The sequence below is a fragment of the Talpa occidentalis genome, unplaced genomic scaffold (genome assembly GCF_014898055.3).
Source record: "Talpa occidentalis isolate TD23 unplaced genomic scaffold, MPIMG_talOcc4v2.1 talOcc4.15, whole genome shotgun sequence".
Lineage (NCBI taxonomy): Eukaryota > Metazoa > Chordata > Mammalia > Eulipotyphla > Talpidae > Talpa > Talpa occidentalis.
This window is the reverse complement of record NW_023601543.1, coordinates 42,317,055-42,330,403: the sequence shown is the minus strand read 5'-3', so window position 1 is coordinate 42,330,403 and position 13,349 is coordinate 42,317,055.

Here is a 13,349-nt window from a genome sequence, read left to right as displayed (position 1 = left end):
CTGTGCCCCCCTGGCTCCTTCCGTCTCGCTGGAATGCCTGCAGTGGCCTGCCTCCCCTGCCTCTGTGGTGGGGCTGCTTGGTCAGATACAGAACACCCAGTTAAATTTGAGTGTCAGATAAAATATCGAATAAGATTTTAGTATAAGCCTATCCCAATATTACACTAGCTATAGCTGTACTACGGAATTATGTGTTGTTGATATGACATTCAAATTTAACCGGGCTCTTTAATTTTGAAAAATATTCAACTTTACACTTTCATTTAAAAAATTAAAAAATTATGGGCCTCCCTGGTGGCGCAAGGGATTAAACACTGCTCTAGGAAGCAATCCGCAGACTCCAGCATGAGTTCGATCCCCAGCAAGAGTTGGATCCCTGGCCGGCCAGGGAGCAACCCACATGGCACGGCAGACCTCTCCTGTCTCGCCCACTGCTCCCCTCAGCAGTGGATTTCAGCCAGTCTGCCTGTTCTGTTCCCCACTCTGTCTCTGGTGGATCCACTCAACCCCTCCCCCCTGTCTCTGGCCTGTACCCAGTTCTTGTATGCATAAATAAATAAATCTTTTAAAAAATTATGTATACGTATCCCTTTGCCAGGAGACTCACAGTTCTAATTAATATTTGACCTTAAATGTTCAAGGTGGTATTTTCTCGTGGTTTTTTTTTTTTTTTTCCCCAACCACCTTCTCTTTTAACCCCCAACTGTATTTTTATTTGGTAAATCTGGCAATGCTATAGCTTGCTCTCCACACTGAGCCTTTGATCAGCTCTCACCACAAAGTCTTGTCCCATTTCATACTCCTGAAAAATGGAAGCTTTTGATGGCCTGCAGATTCCGTGTGGAGGCACCCCCACCTTGTCCCTTGGCCCTGAATAGTTCCCTCTCTGTCCAGCTTGTGGCCTGCCCTGGACCCTCACTTGCCTCCTGGGTGCTGCCTCCACCCCCTCCGCAGAACAGTCTGACTTTCTGAAAACTTGCATCAGTTAATGGTCTCTTACTTAAAACGTTCCAAACAGAACTCTCTGTTACTCCCCTACAATCCACCAACTCCCTAGCCGTCCCCATCCCAGGAAAAGGCACTTTGAGCCATTCAAGTCGGAAGCAGCAGTGAGCCATATTAGACTCTCTCTTTCCTCAACAATTCACAATCTAGTACCACGTTCCAAAGTCACATGTCTATCAGTGTCTCCACATCTTCATGCAGTACTACCATACACAGTGTAAGCCAATAGTCTTACCAAACTACAGAAATAGGTTCCTGAAATAGTGCTCCCCGACATTCTTCACACAACCATAGGAATCGCTTTGTCATCAACGAAAGCACTGTACTCCTTTCCTTAAAACCCTCAAATGGTTGCACACAAACACACACACGCATGCACACACAATCATACCGATATCTGGAGCCTAATGGGCCCTTCAGTTTGTAAACCATTTTACCTCATTGGTCTGATCTAATCAGAAGACCACTCATCAGCTGTCTTTACCTTTGCACAGTTTCTGCAAGACCCACCTGTTCTGAACATTGTTTCCAGTGGCAGTACTGATTCTCACAGTGCGCAAGCACCATTCTCTGCACATGCTTGGTAATCTCTACATAAGACAAGTTCCTTCCTTTTGAATGCATAGAGTATATTCATAGAGTACAAAAAATTTAATTTATATTTAAAAACAAGGAAAAGGAAGTATCTCTGGTTTGTCCCGGCCTCTCATTTTTCTGTCGCAGAAGGTACCACTGTTTACCTGCTAGTGTTCTTGTCTGTGCAGTTTATAAATATATCTTCATTACATCTTTTTCCCCCACCTGAGTGATACAATACCATTGGGGATGACCAATCTTTAGAGAGCAAACCCGAGACACAGCTGTACTAGATGAAAAGACTCAATATATAACGAGCAGTTGTATACATGTGTGTTACTATAAAAATGAGAAAACTGTCACTTAAAATTAATTTTCCTGTAACACAAATGCTGTTATTGAAACAAAGCAATAGGACTAATTAAAAACAATTAGTAATTAATAGAACTAGTTAAATTGTATGCATATAAACATTACAATATTATTCATATTTCTGCTCTCTGTCAGAGCAATTTAATTCTTGGATAAATAAATTTTTGTTTTTTTCTCTCTAAAGTGTCATGGACTTATAATAAAATAGCTGCTACTTCTACATTATTGCTACTACAACATTTTCTGTGTGTGTGGTTGCTCCAGTTCTTGAACTAAAATCATGAGTTGTTAGTCTATTCTGCTGACCCACACTCCCTTTCAAATTAAAGTTTCTTTTTCAGTATTTTTTAAAAAAGATTTATTTATTTATTTGTACAAGCACTGGGTACAGTCAGAAGTGTGGGAGGGTGAAAAGATTCACCAGAGCCAGAGCTGAGAAGAGAACAGGCAGAAGGACCGAAATACACTGCTGAGGGGAGCAGCGGGTGCGGCAGGAGAGGTCTGCGTGCCTTGTGGGACCCTCACCAGTGGCCGGGGATCGAACCAGTGCTGCAGAGGCTGTCGCAGCTTCGCAGCCCAGTGCTAAACCGCTGTGCCACCAGGGGAGGCCCTCTTTTTCAGTATTTTAAAAATAATTTTGAGAATCAAACATTCCTCCCCACCATTCCTAGCACCACTTTCATCCCCCCCCCTTTAACCTTTTTTTAGTGTCTACTGCTTTCTATGAGTATTTTGCTTTGTTGAATCCATTTCTGGGCAAATGTCTAGTACTTGCTTTTGTCATTTTGACTTGCTTTACTACACATAATTCCCTCAAACTCCTTCCATTTTGCTGTAAATGGGAACATTTTGTTTTTCCTTATGTTTGAATAGTATTCCATTGTGTGGATATATTACATTTTTTTGATCAGTTCTCCATCAGTGGGCACTTGGGTTGTTTCCGTGTCCTAGCTATTGTAAATAGAGTTGCAATAAACATTGAAGAGCATGTAGAGTTTTGAATTGCTGGTTTCATGTTCTTTGGATAAATAGCCAAGAGTGGGATTGCTGGGTCATATGGTATTTCCAGTTTTAGTTATTAAGGTAAATTCAGATTGCTTTCCAAAATGACTCCACCAGTTTATATTCCCAACAGTCTAATAGAATATGTTCATTTTGTAACCTGATACTTTTCTGTATTCGTTTATTGTTTCTAGTAGCTTTTTGACGGGGTCTTTAGTATTTTCTATATATAATATATTCTGAAAATAATGATAATTTAACTTCTTTTCCAACTTGTATTCCCTTTATTTCCTGTTTTCTCATTGCTTTAGCCAAAACCTCTTATACTAAATTACATAGAAGTGGTGACAGTGGGTATCCTTGTCATGTTCCTGATTTTTTTCACTTTCTCCTATCTTTAACCATTTTAATTCAACATTAATGTTAAAGACAACACAGTTTTTTTTTTTTTTTAAAGATTTATTTATTTATTTATTTATTTATACAAGCACTGGGTACAGTCAGAAGCGCGGGAGGGTGAGAGAATTCACCAGAGCCAGAGCGGGGAGCAGAGCAGGCAGTAGGACCGAAGTACACTGCTGAGGGGAGCAGCGGGAGGCAGGAGAGGTCTGAGGGCCATGTGGGACCCTCCTCCAGTGGCCGGGGAGCAGCCGGGGATTGAACTGGCGCCGCAGACACCGCGGGCAGCTTCGCAACCCAGCGCTCAACCGCTGCGCCACCGGGGAGGCCCAAGACAACACAGTTTTAAACAGCATATTCATTATAATTTTGGCAGCTTTATGTAACAAGATAAACAGCATACTAGAGGTCTATTCAGTATTCAGCATACATACAGGAAACCTGCTTAAAAAGGAATGAATTACACTTTGAAAACTATATTTTGTAAATTAAATTTTCAAAAAAATTTTAATGCTAAGTATTTTGGCAAGTGTGCAGTTTCACACAGTAATGACATTAATATGGTAAGATTAAGAAATTGCAAACTTGAAAGTTGAATCTTAAGCATAAATCATAAGAAAAGGATTACTGGTTATATAGGATATTCTTGGATAGTCAAAACTTAATAGTGTAAGACATAAAATATTTCAGAATACGTATTAATAAAAAAATACCAGGGTATTTAAAATTATTCCCCTCCGAAGAAGGGGAATTCAAATCATGTTACAAGTTAATTCAAATCATGTAACATTAACACTAAATATTACTCAATATTGTTGAAGTGGAGGTAAATTTCATAGAATCGGGAACTTCTTTATACTGTAAATTGCTGTTGTTCCTGTTCACTTGAAGCAGCATACCACTTCCCAGAATTTCATAAAGTAAAAAAGGAATGGCCATTGCTCTGTTTTCCATAGGGGTTGGACCAATGTACATTCCCACCAACGGTGTATGAAGTTTTCTTTTTCTCCACATCCTTGATGAAACTTGTAGTTTCTGGTTTTCTTGATAAGGGCCATTCTCACAGATGTGAAGTGGTTTTGATTTGCAACTCTCTGATGAATAGTGATGGTGAGCATATTTTAATGTACCTATTGGTCATCTGTGCGTCTTTGGAGAAACGTCTATTAATTCTTCTATTTTTTAAAAAGATTTATTTTTTTATTATTTGCACATAAAAGAAGTAGGGTGTAGGCCAGAGGTGCGGGGATGAGAGGATTCATCAAAGACACAATAGGCGGATTTACTGAAGTACACTGCTGAGAGGAGCAGCAGGCGGCGAAACAGGAGAGGTCTGCTGTGCCATGTGGGTCAGCTCCCTGGCTAGGGATTGAACTCAGGCAGTAGTGTCTGCTGATAGCTTGATAGCGTTGAGACTTTAACACCTGCACCACCAGGGAGGCCTTCTTCTGCCCATTTTTTTATTGTTATTTTCTTTTTGTTAAATTGTATGAGTTTTTTATAGATCTGGGTGTAGGGTAAAGAAAATATCAGGCTTTTCTGCCCTTCCGCCATCAGGATAGATGATGGATCCTTGTGGTCCTCAATGCTTGCCTGATGGCGGGCACCTGGAGTAGGGTGTGGGCATAGGTAGATGGGATTCAGCTGAGTTAAGACTGTGCTTTTAAGGGCGGCGTCACGGGGATGCCAGCAGCAGCAGCAGCACAGCAGCAGCAGCAGCAGCAGCAGCAGCAGCAGCAGCAGCAGCAGCAGCAGCAGCAGCAGCAGCAGCAGCAGCAGCAGCAGCAGCAGCAGCAAGAGAAGCCGAGAAGCAGAATGAACTCCAGAGAGCTCAGATAGAGTGAAGACTTGCTGGGGGGCTGGGAGGCCTGTCAGCCTCCCAGCCAGCACTCCTGCCTGCCATATGCCTGGTGAACCCCAATAAAAAACCTGCAAAACCACTGAGGACTCTGACTCCTCCTTTACCCGGTCTGCATGGGATCAGAAAACCTGCACTGTGTCCTGTCCTGCCTTTACACTGGGATATCAGCCCCTTGTCAGATGAATGGTATGCAAATATTTTCTCTCATTCAGGGTATCTTTTTTTAGTGATGGTTTCTTTCTCTGTGCAGCTTTTTAGTTTGATATAGTCCCAATGGTTTATATTCTCTTTTGTTTTCCTTGCTCTAGTGGCAGGAAGGGCACAGAGAAGAATCTCTAGGACCCAAACAGACGGGTGAAGGAGGAGCCCTGGAGCCCTCAGTAGCTTTTGCAGGCTTTTATTGGGATTTACCAGGTACATGGCAGGCAGGGGGGCCGGGAGGCTGGCAGGCCTCCCAGCCCCCAGCAAGTCTTTACTCTTCCTGGGCTCTCCGGCATTCTCTCGTGGTCTCTGCTTCTCTGCTGGTGTTGCTCTCTCGCTCTGCTGTTCCTTTTGCTCTCTACTGGCATCCCTGTGACACCACCCTTATAAGCCCAGTCTTAACCCAGGTGTACCTACCTACCTATGCCCAGACCCCACTCCAGGTGTCCATCAGGCATGCATTTAATCTAATGTCAGGAGGGCGCAAAAGTCTGATAATTTACTTACCCTACACTTGCTATTAGAGAAAAAAATCTACAAACATTGTTGTGGAGAATGTCCAGGTGTTGGCTGGAGTATGTGTGTGAACGTGCATAAGTGTGTGTGTGTGTGTGTGTGTGTGAAAGTTCACCAGAAACAGAGTGAAGAACAGAAAAGGCTGTAGCGGCAGGAAGGCATAGTTCAGGTTCTCTATGAACCTATGCAGACAGGTAAAGGAGAGTCCTGGAGCCCTCGGTGGCTTTTCAGGCTTTTTAAAAAAGATTTATTTTTTCATGCATACAAGAACTGGGATACAGGCCAGATGCGCGGGAGGGTGACGGGATTCACCAGAGACAGAGTGGGGAGCAGAACAGGCAGACTGACTGAAATGCACTGCTGAGGGGAGCAGCGGGCGAGACAGGAGAGGTCTGCCACGCCATGTGGGATTCTTGCCGGCAGGCCGGGATCAAACCGGCACTGCAGAGGCTGTCAACAGCTTCACAGCGCTGCACTCAACCGCCTGCGCCACCAGGGGAGGCCCCTTTTCAGGCTTTTATTGCCATTTTACCAGGTACATGGCAGGCAGGGGTGCCAGGGGACCAGGAGTCTGGCAGACCTCCCAGCCCCCAGCAAGTCTTCACTCTTCCTGGGCGCTCTGGTGTTCTCTCGTGGTCTCGCTCTCTCTCTTTTGCTCTCTCTGCTGGCTCCGTTCTCTGCTTGTTCTCTTTATAAGCCCCGTCTCAGCCCAGGTGAACCCACCTAAGCATGCCCACACCCTACTCCAGGTTCCCACCATCACGTATACATTCAGGGCTGGAGGGGTCCGTCATTAATCCTAATGGCAGGAGGGTAGAAAAACCTGACAATCATTTACCCTACAAGGCAGATGTATTGAAATATCCTGCAAGGGCGTAGGGGGTGAGAAGGGAGATATCATCTGTGAGATTAGGGCTTAAAGCCCTCTTTTGTACTCTCTTGGTTGTCAGTTTTAGCTGGTTATCTGCTGTGATATCTGTTCTTGGGTGTTGACCTTTGACACAGAATGTGTTCTGACTCTGCTTCCACATTCCTGGAGCTCTGCAGGTCATGGTCAATTTGGTTGTCTTGTGGCCTGGTTCCCATAGCAACTTTATAGCTTCCCTTTATTCAAACCTCCCAAACTTACCTACTGGACAAGGAGTGGGGGTTCAGTTTTTAGCCTTAGTAATATTACTGACATAGGTTGTTTCCATTATTTGGCTATTGCAATTAGTGCAACAATGAACTCTATAGGGGGCTATAGTTCTTTGAGTTAGTGTTTTTGTATTTTTGAGTAAATATCCAGAAGTGGGATAACTGGCTCATATGGAATTTCTTTTTTTAAATTTTTGAGGAATCTCCACAATGCTTTCCAGAATGGCTGCACAATATACATTCCCACCAGTAGGGCATAAGGGTTCCCTTCTCTCCACATCCTCTCCAACACGTTTTCCTTGATTTTTAGATAGTTTCCATTCACACTGGTGTGAGGTGGTATCTCATTGTGGCCTTGATTAGCATTGCCCTGATGATAAATGATGATGAACATTTTTTTCCTATGTCTGTTGACTATCTGTACATCTTTGGAGAAGTGCCTGTTTAGCTCTTCTGCCCATTTTTTGATTGTGTTGTTTGTTTTCTTTTTGTTGAGTTGTTGTAGTGCCAGCAAGGCGCAGAGCAGGTTCTCTATTGATTCAGGCAGATGGGTGAAGGAGGAGTCCTGGAGCCCTCAATGGCTTTTTCAGGCTTTAAATGATCTTTCTACACCTTTTGTAGTGTGGTAACCAGGTGCAGGGCTGGCAGGGGGGCCTAGAGGCAGGGAGGCTTGCAGGCCTCCTAGTCCCCATTGAATCTTTCTTTTTGGGGTCTCTGCCATTCTCTTGTCTTTTTGCTGTCCTCTACTGCTCTGTGCCACAAGGTCTTCTGCTGCCCCTATCCTCTGCTGCTGCCCTCCCGCCATTAGCATTAATGATGGATCCCTGCTGTCCTACATGCATGCCTGATGGTGGGCACCTGGAGTAGGGTGTGGTATGCATAGGTGGGAACACCTGGGCTGAGATTGGGCTTATAAGGGCAGCATCAAGGGGATGACAGCAGAAATGAGAAGAACGAAAGAGCGGAAGAACGAGAACAGAACCAGCAGAGAAGCAGAGACCACGAGAGAACGCCAGAGAGCCTAGAAAGAGTGAAGATTTGCTGGGGGCTGGGAGGCCTGCCACCCTCCTGGGCCCCCACCCCCTACACCCCTGCCTTCCGTGTACCTGGTTGTAACGGCAGGAATAGACACGGTGGAGGTTTTCTAGGATCCAGCAGACCGGGTAAAGGAGGAGTCAGAGTCCTTAGTGGTTTTGCAGGTTTTTATTGGGATTACCAGGTACACGACAGGCAGGGGTACTGGGGGGGTGGGAGGCTGGCAGCCTTCACTCTATGGGCTCTCCGGCCTTCTCTCAGTTTCTGCTTTTCTTGCTTCTCTCTCGGCTTCTCTTTCAGCTTCTCCTGCTTTTTTCTCGGCTTCTACTAGCGTCCCGTGACGCTGCCCTTAAAAGCACAGTCTTAGCCCAGGTGAATCCCATCTACCTATGCCCACACCCTATTCCAGTTGCCCGCCATCAGGCATGCATTCAGGACAAGGATCCATCATCTATCCTGATGGCGGGAGGGCAGAAAAGCCTGACATTTTCTTTACCCTACAGTCCACTATATATATATATATACAATTTTCTTATCAAACATAAACAATGCAGTCATGGCCCACAAAAGCAAATACATCACAATATAACAACAAAATACAACATAACACAAATAAGTCCAGGCTGGGCCCCAACCTAGTGGCAAAAGACAATTATTGGTACCAGCAGATGAGCCACCAAATCTGCTGCCCAAGGCACTGCTCATACGAGGGAGGGGAATCACTCACGGCATCTACTGTAACACACCAGGAGCCGTCAGGCTTCCTGGCCTTCTCTGGCTGTAGTCTCGGCTACAAGCCACACACAGCATCCACCCCCAGGATGCACTAGCTCTGGGATTGGCAATTCTATTCTGTTGGGGGTAATCGCCAACCCTCAGGGTTTCTGTCTGCAGTCGCTCCAACACTCGGCTGTCATAGCCACCAATGTGACTCGCAGACCCCTGCGCTCAGGCCAACCCACTGCACAAGCACATGGGTCGGGGATCCAAACTCTACATACGGCTTGGGCTCCACCCCAAGCCAAGTTCCCCACCCGTCCCCCAAGGACAGGTTCCTCAGCTCCTCACCCTCACTCGACAACGAGCAGGGCATCACCCACAGGTGATTTTACGAGACTCACAGGTCTTCAGCATACTCAGGCTGCTTAACAGCCCCTCAGGGCTTCCCAAACTTAGCATCAGTACCAGCTTTTGCTTTCTCAGTTGGCTTTTCTCCTCCACCTGGCTGCCGGGCACACACAGGCTGCTTTTGGCCATCAAGGCCCACTGGCCACCCCCAGATTCCCATCTCCTGGGGTGTACAAACAATAGCATCTTCCCCCAGGGTCCCCAAAACATATCAACCTGCAAGGTCCTCCGCCTTCTGGCGGGATTGTCAGTCCAACTCCGTTAGTCCAAGTCCATCAGTCCAAGTCCATTGGCATCTCCCTACATCAGCACTGGTGAGCTCCGAATCTTAGTCCTCTCTTTGCTGATGATTCTTGCTGGCTCAGGGGTCGTTGGCTGGTCCTCTCGGGCATCTCCTTCACGCAAGGTCTTGTCCTGTAGCTCCTGGACATTGTCCCTCTCCTGTACCACCATGACACCTCCAGCGTCGTCATAGGCACACAGTCTGTTACTCCTTAGTCCTTCCAGGTCTTCGGAGGGCTCCACACCCGTCTGCATAGATCATCTTGCCGACTTACGCCAATTGTAACGGCAGGAATAGACATGGTGCAGGTTTTCTAGGATCCAGCAGACCAGGTAAAGGAGGAGTCGGAGTCCTCAGTGGTTTTGCAGGTTTTTATTGGGATTACCAGGTACATGGCTGGCAGGCCTCCCAGCCCCTAACAGGTCTTCACTCTATGGGCTCTCCGGCTTTCTCTCGGTTTCTGCTTTTCTTGCTTCTCTCTTGGCTTCTCTTTCGGCTTCTCCTGCTTCTTTCTCGGCTTCTACTGGCATCCCCGTGACGCCGACCTTAAAAGCCCAGTCTTAGCCCAGGTGAATCCCATCTACCTATGCCCACACCCTACTCCAGGTGCCCGCCATCAGGCATGCATTCAGGACCACAAGGATCCATCATCTATCCTGATGGCGGGAGGGCAGAAAAGCCTGACATTTTCTTTACCCTACACTGGTAAATCCTAATAAAAGCCTGCAAAAGCCACCAAAGACTCCAGGACTCCTCCTTCACCCATCTGCTCATGCTGCAGAGGATGTGGATTGCTTCATAGTTGTAAAGCAACCAACCCATTCCGGGCAGGTTTATGAATGGTTCTAGCAGCCACATGCTCTTCGCCGTGGTTTGTAGTTGCCACACTCCTCCGTACACTCCACTCCTCCACCCTGGACACCGCACTACCACCACCACCACACTCTGCTGCACCACCCTTATAAATCAGTCTCTTAGCTCAGGTGGACCCACTTCAGGTGCCCGCCATCAGGCATGCACCCAGGATCACAGGGCTCCCTCATCTATCCTGATGGCGGGAGGGCAGAAAAGCCTGATACCTTTTACCTTACCCTACAGTCCACCCCCTCAGGGTTTTCTGCCATATAGTCCACGTATATACAATTTTTTTAAGCAAACATAAACAGTGCAGCCATGGACCACAAAAGCAAATACATCACAAAATGACTAAACTCAATTTTCCTAGGGGCGGAAAGACAGAGAAGTTACCGGTACCAGCAATGGGAGATCCCTCCCATCGGGCAATATACATGCTAATTTGGCATCTGAGGACAATATTGTCGCTGGCATCAGTGGCCTTCCAGGTCGTGAGTACCACACTCGCTTTGCCAGTGAAGAGGCATCAGTGGGTTCTACATGCAGCAGGAGTGGAGAGCTCATAATGGGCCACAGAGTTATTACAAATGTCCCCTTGAGGATTGCCCGCTGATCTGCCACTCCAGGGTGGGTAACACGCACCCGTGGGGGCCACTGCGCACTTACCCATGGTTTTATCTGTAAATCGGCCTCCAGGCCACGACCCCAAGGGGCTATCAGAGCCACCCACCGCATGTGGGGAGCCTTCACTGTCCAGGGCCATTCCCAGTCCACAGTCTGCCCTGCATCCACTCCAGTTGGGGCTGGCAATAGGATGTTGCCCTGCTGTCCAAGTCCCGGTTTTAATAAGACGTCTATTTCTGGGTGGACAGCCACCGCTGTCCAGGCTGGCTGGCCCCGGCTGGAGCCGTCCGTATACCAGGCCTCTGCTGGAATCGGTGCTCGACCAATTCTCCTTATAGGGACTAGCTTCAGGTTCGGCTTCTATACAGGCTTCTGAAGTTGGTTCCATACTAATATATGTCACAGGACCAAGAACCTCCTGCAACTCCACCCTTAAGGGGCTAGTTGACAGGGTGCAGCGCTGTTCTAAGTATGCCCCCTACTTCGCCAAAGTGGGCGTTTGAGCAGTGTCACTATGGGGCTTTGTTGTCCAGTCCCGTACCCATCCAGCTATTGGGTAAGTGGTTCTCACTGAGACAGGGGCTGTGGCACTTATACTTTCTGTGGCTAGTAAGGCTGCATACACCACAGCTAACTGTTTCTCAATTAAGGAATACCTAACCTCAGCCCCCTTCCAGAGTTGGGACCAGAACCCAATAGGCTGTCGTAGCCTCTCTGATTTCTGCCAGAGTCCCCACCCGAACCCTTCCTGAGTAACATGCACATCGAGCTCACAGGGTCGGGCTGGGTCAAAAACCTGCAAGGCCTGAGCAGTCTTTATAGTTCATTTGGCCATGGCAATGCTGAGTCTGCCTCAGATGACCAATCCCACCTGGCTCCCTTAGTATTAACATATACAAGGGTTGTAAGAGCTGGGCCATGTGAGGGTATAAATGCCCTCCAGTAACCCGCAGACCAGAAAGGCTTGCAGCTGCTTCACTGGTGGTTGGAGTGGGTAAGCTTGAACTTTATCTATCACAGCTTCAGGGATAACCTTTGTCTTACCCGACCAAACAACTCCCAGGAACTTAACTGACAGTTCAGGCCCCTGCAGTTTGCTTTCGTTGATTGCCCAGCCGCATGTTTTCAGGTATGTTAATAAGAAAGGTACTGCCTTTTCCAGATCTGTAAGAGAGTCACTTGTCAATAAATATCATCAATATAATGGTATAATGCACTGAAGATGGCCTTTCCCACCGGGCCAAATTCTGCTGCCACCAGCCGTGACACGGTCGGGCTGTGCGTATCCCTGTGGCAGCACAGTGAATGTCCACTGCCGGCCTTCCAGGTGAAGGCGAACTGGTCTTGACTTCCTGGGGCTATATCTATTGAAAAAAGCATTTGCCGATTGGCTACAAAATGGTCATTCCCAGCTCGTGGCTCAGACGATCCATCAAATCTGCCACTGGAAGGCTCTGCAGCATGCAGGGGGAACTACCTTATTCAATTCACGATAATCTACTGTCATGCGCCAAGAGCCATCGGGCTTCTTCACCGGCCACCTGGGCGAATTGTAGGGGCTGTGGGCAGTACGCACAATGCCCTTTCTCCAGCTCTGATATTGTGCCTGAATTTCTTTGTAGCCTCCGGGCAACCGATATTGCTTGGTATTAGTCACTCGCCTAGGGACTGGCAGCTGTAGGGGCGGATGCTTAGCGTGTCCTTTACCACACGCACTCTAAGGCGAACTCTCCGACTGTGGTTTCTGCCATAAGCCACGTAGTACATCCACCCCAGGATGTACTCCGGGGGCGATACATACACTTTATACTCTTTCAGGGTATCGCCCAATCCCAGAGATAGTTTTACTGCTGTCACCTTGACACTCTGGCCTCCTGCCATCAATATACAAGTAGACCCATGAAATCTTTCCGGATTTCCATAGAGCAGAGTACATTCTGCTCCTGTGTCTACTAGCGCTAAGACCCTTTGTACGTTTGTCGGGGACCAGTGGATGGCAAGCTCACATGTGGCCTCCAGTCCCCCGCCCGTCCCCTGTGGACAGGTTCCTTGGCCCTCACCCTATTCAAAGGATATTCAGGCCATCACCCGAGGACGTGGGCTGGCAGCAAGTGGTCTTCCGGCGCAGGGCGCACGCCTGAGGCCTGGGGCTTCCAGGCTCCCCCTGAGCAGCATCCTTCTATGGGTGTGAACCTCTGGTCTTCTCGCAGCTGCTCCATAATTCCAATAAATATGCATTGGGGCTGTGCGTTATTTAGTGCCATCTACCCCTGCTCTTTTAAATCCATCCACATTTGGTTACGGGTGACTTTTATAGGTTCTGTGATGCCAAGAGGCCTCCTTGCCCTCCTTGGC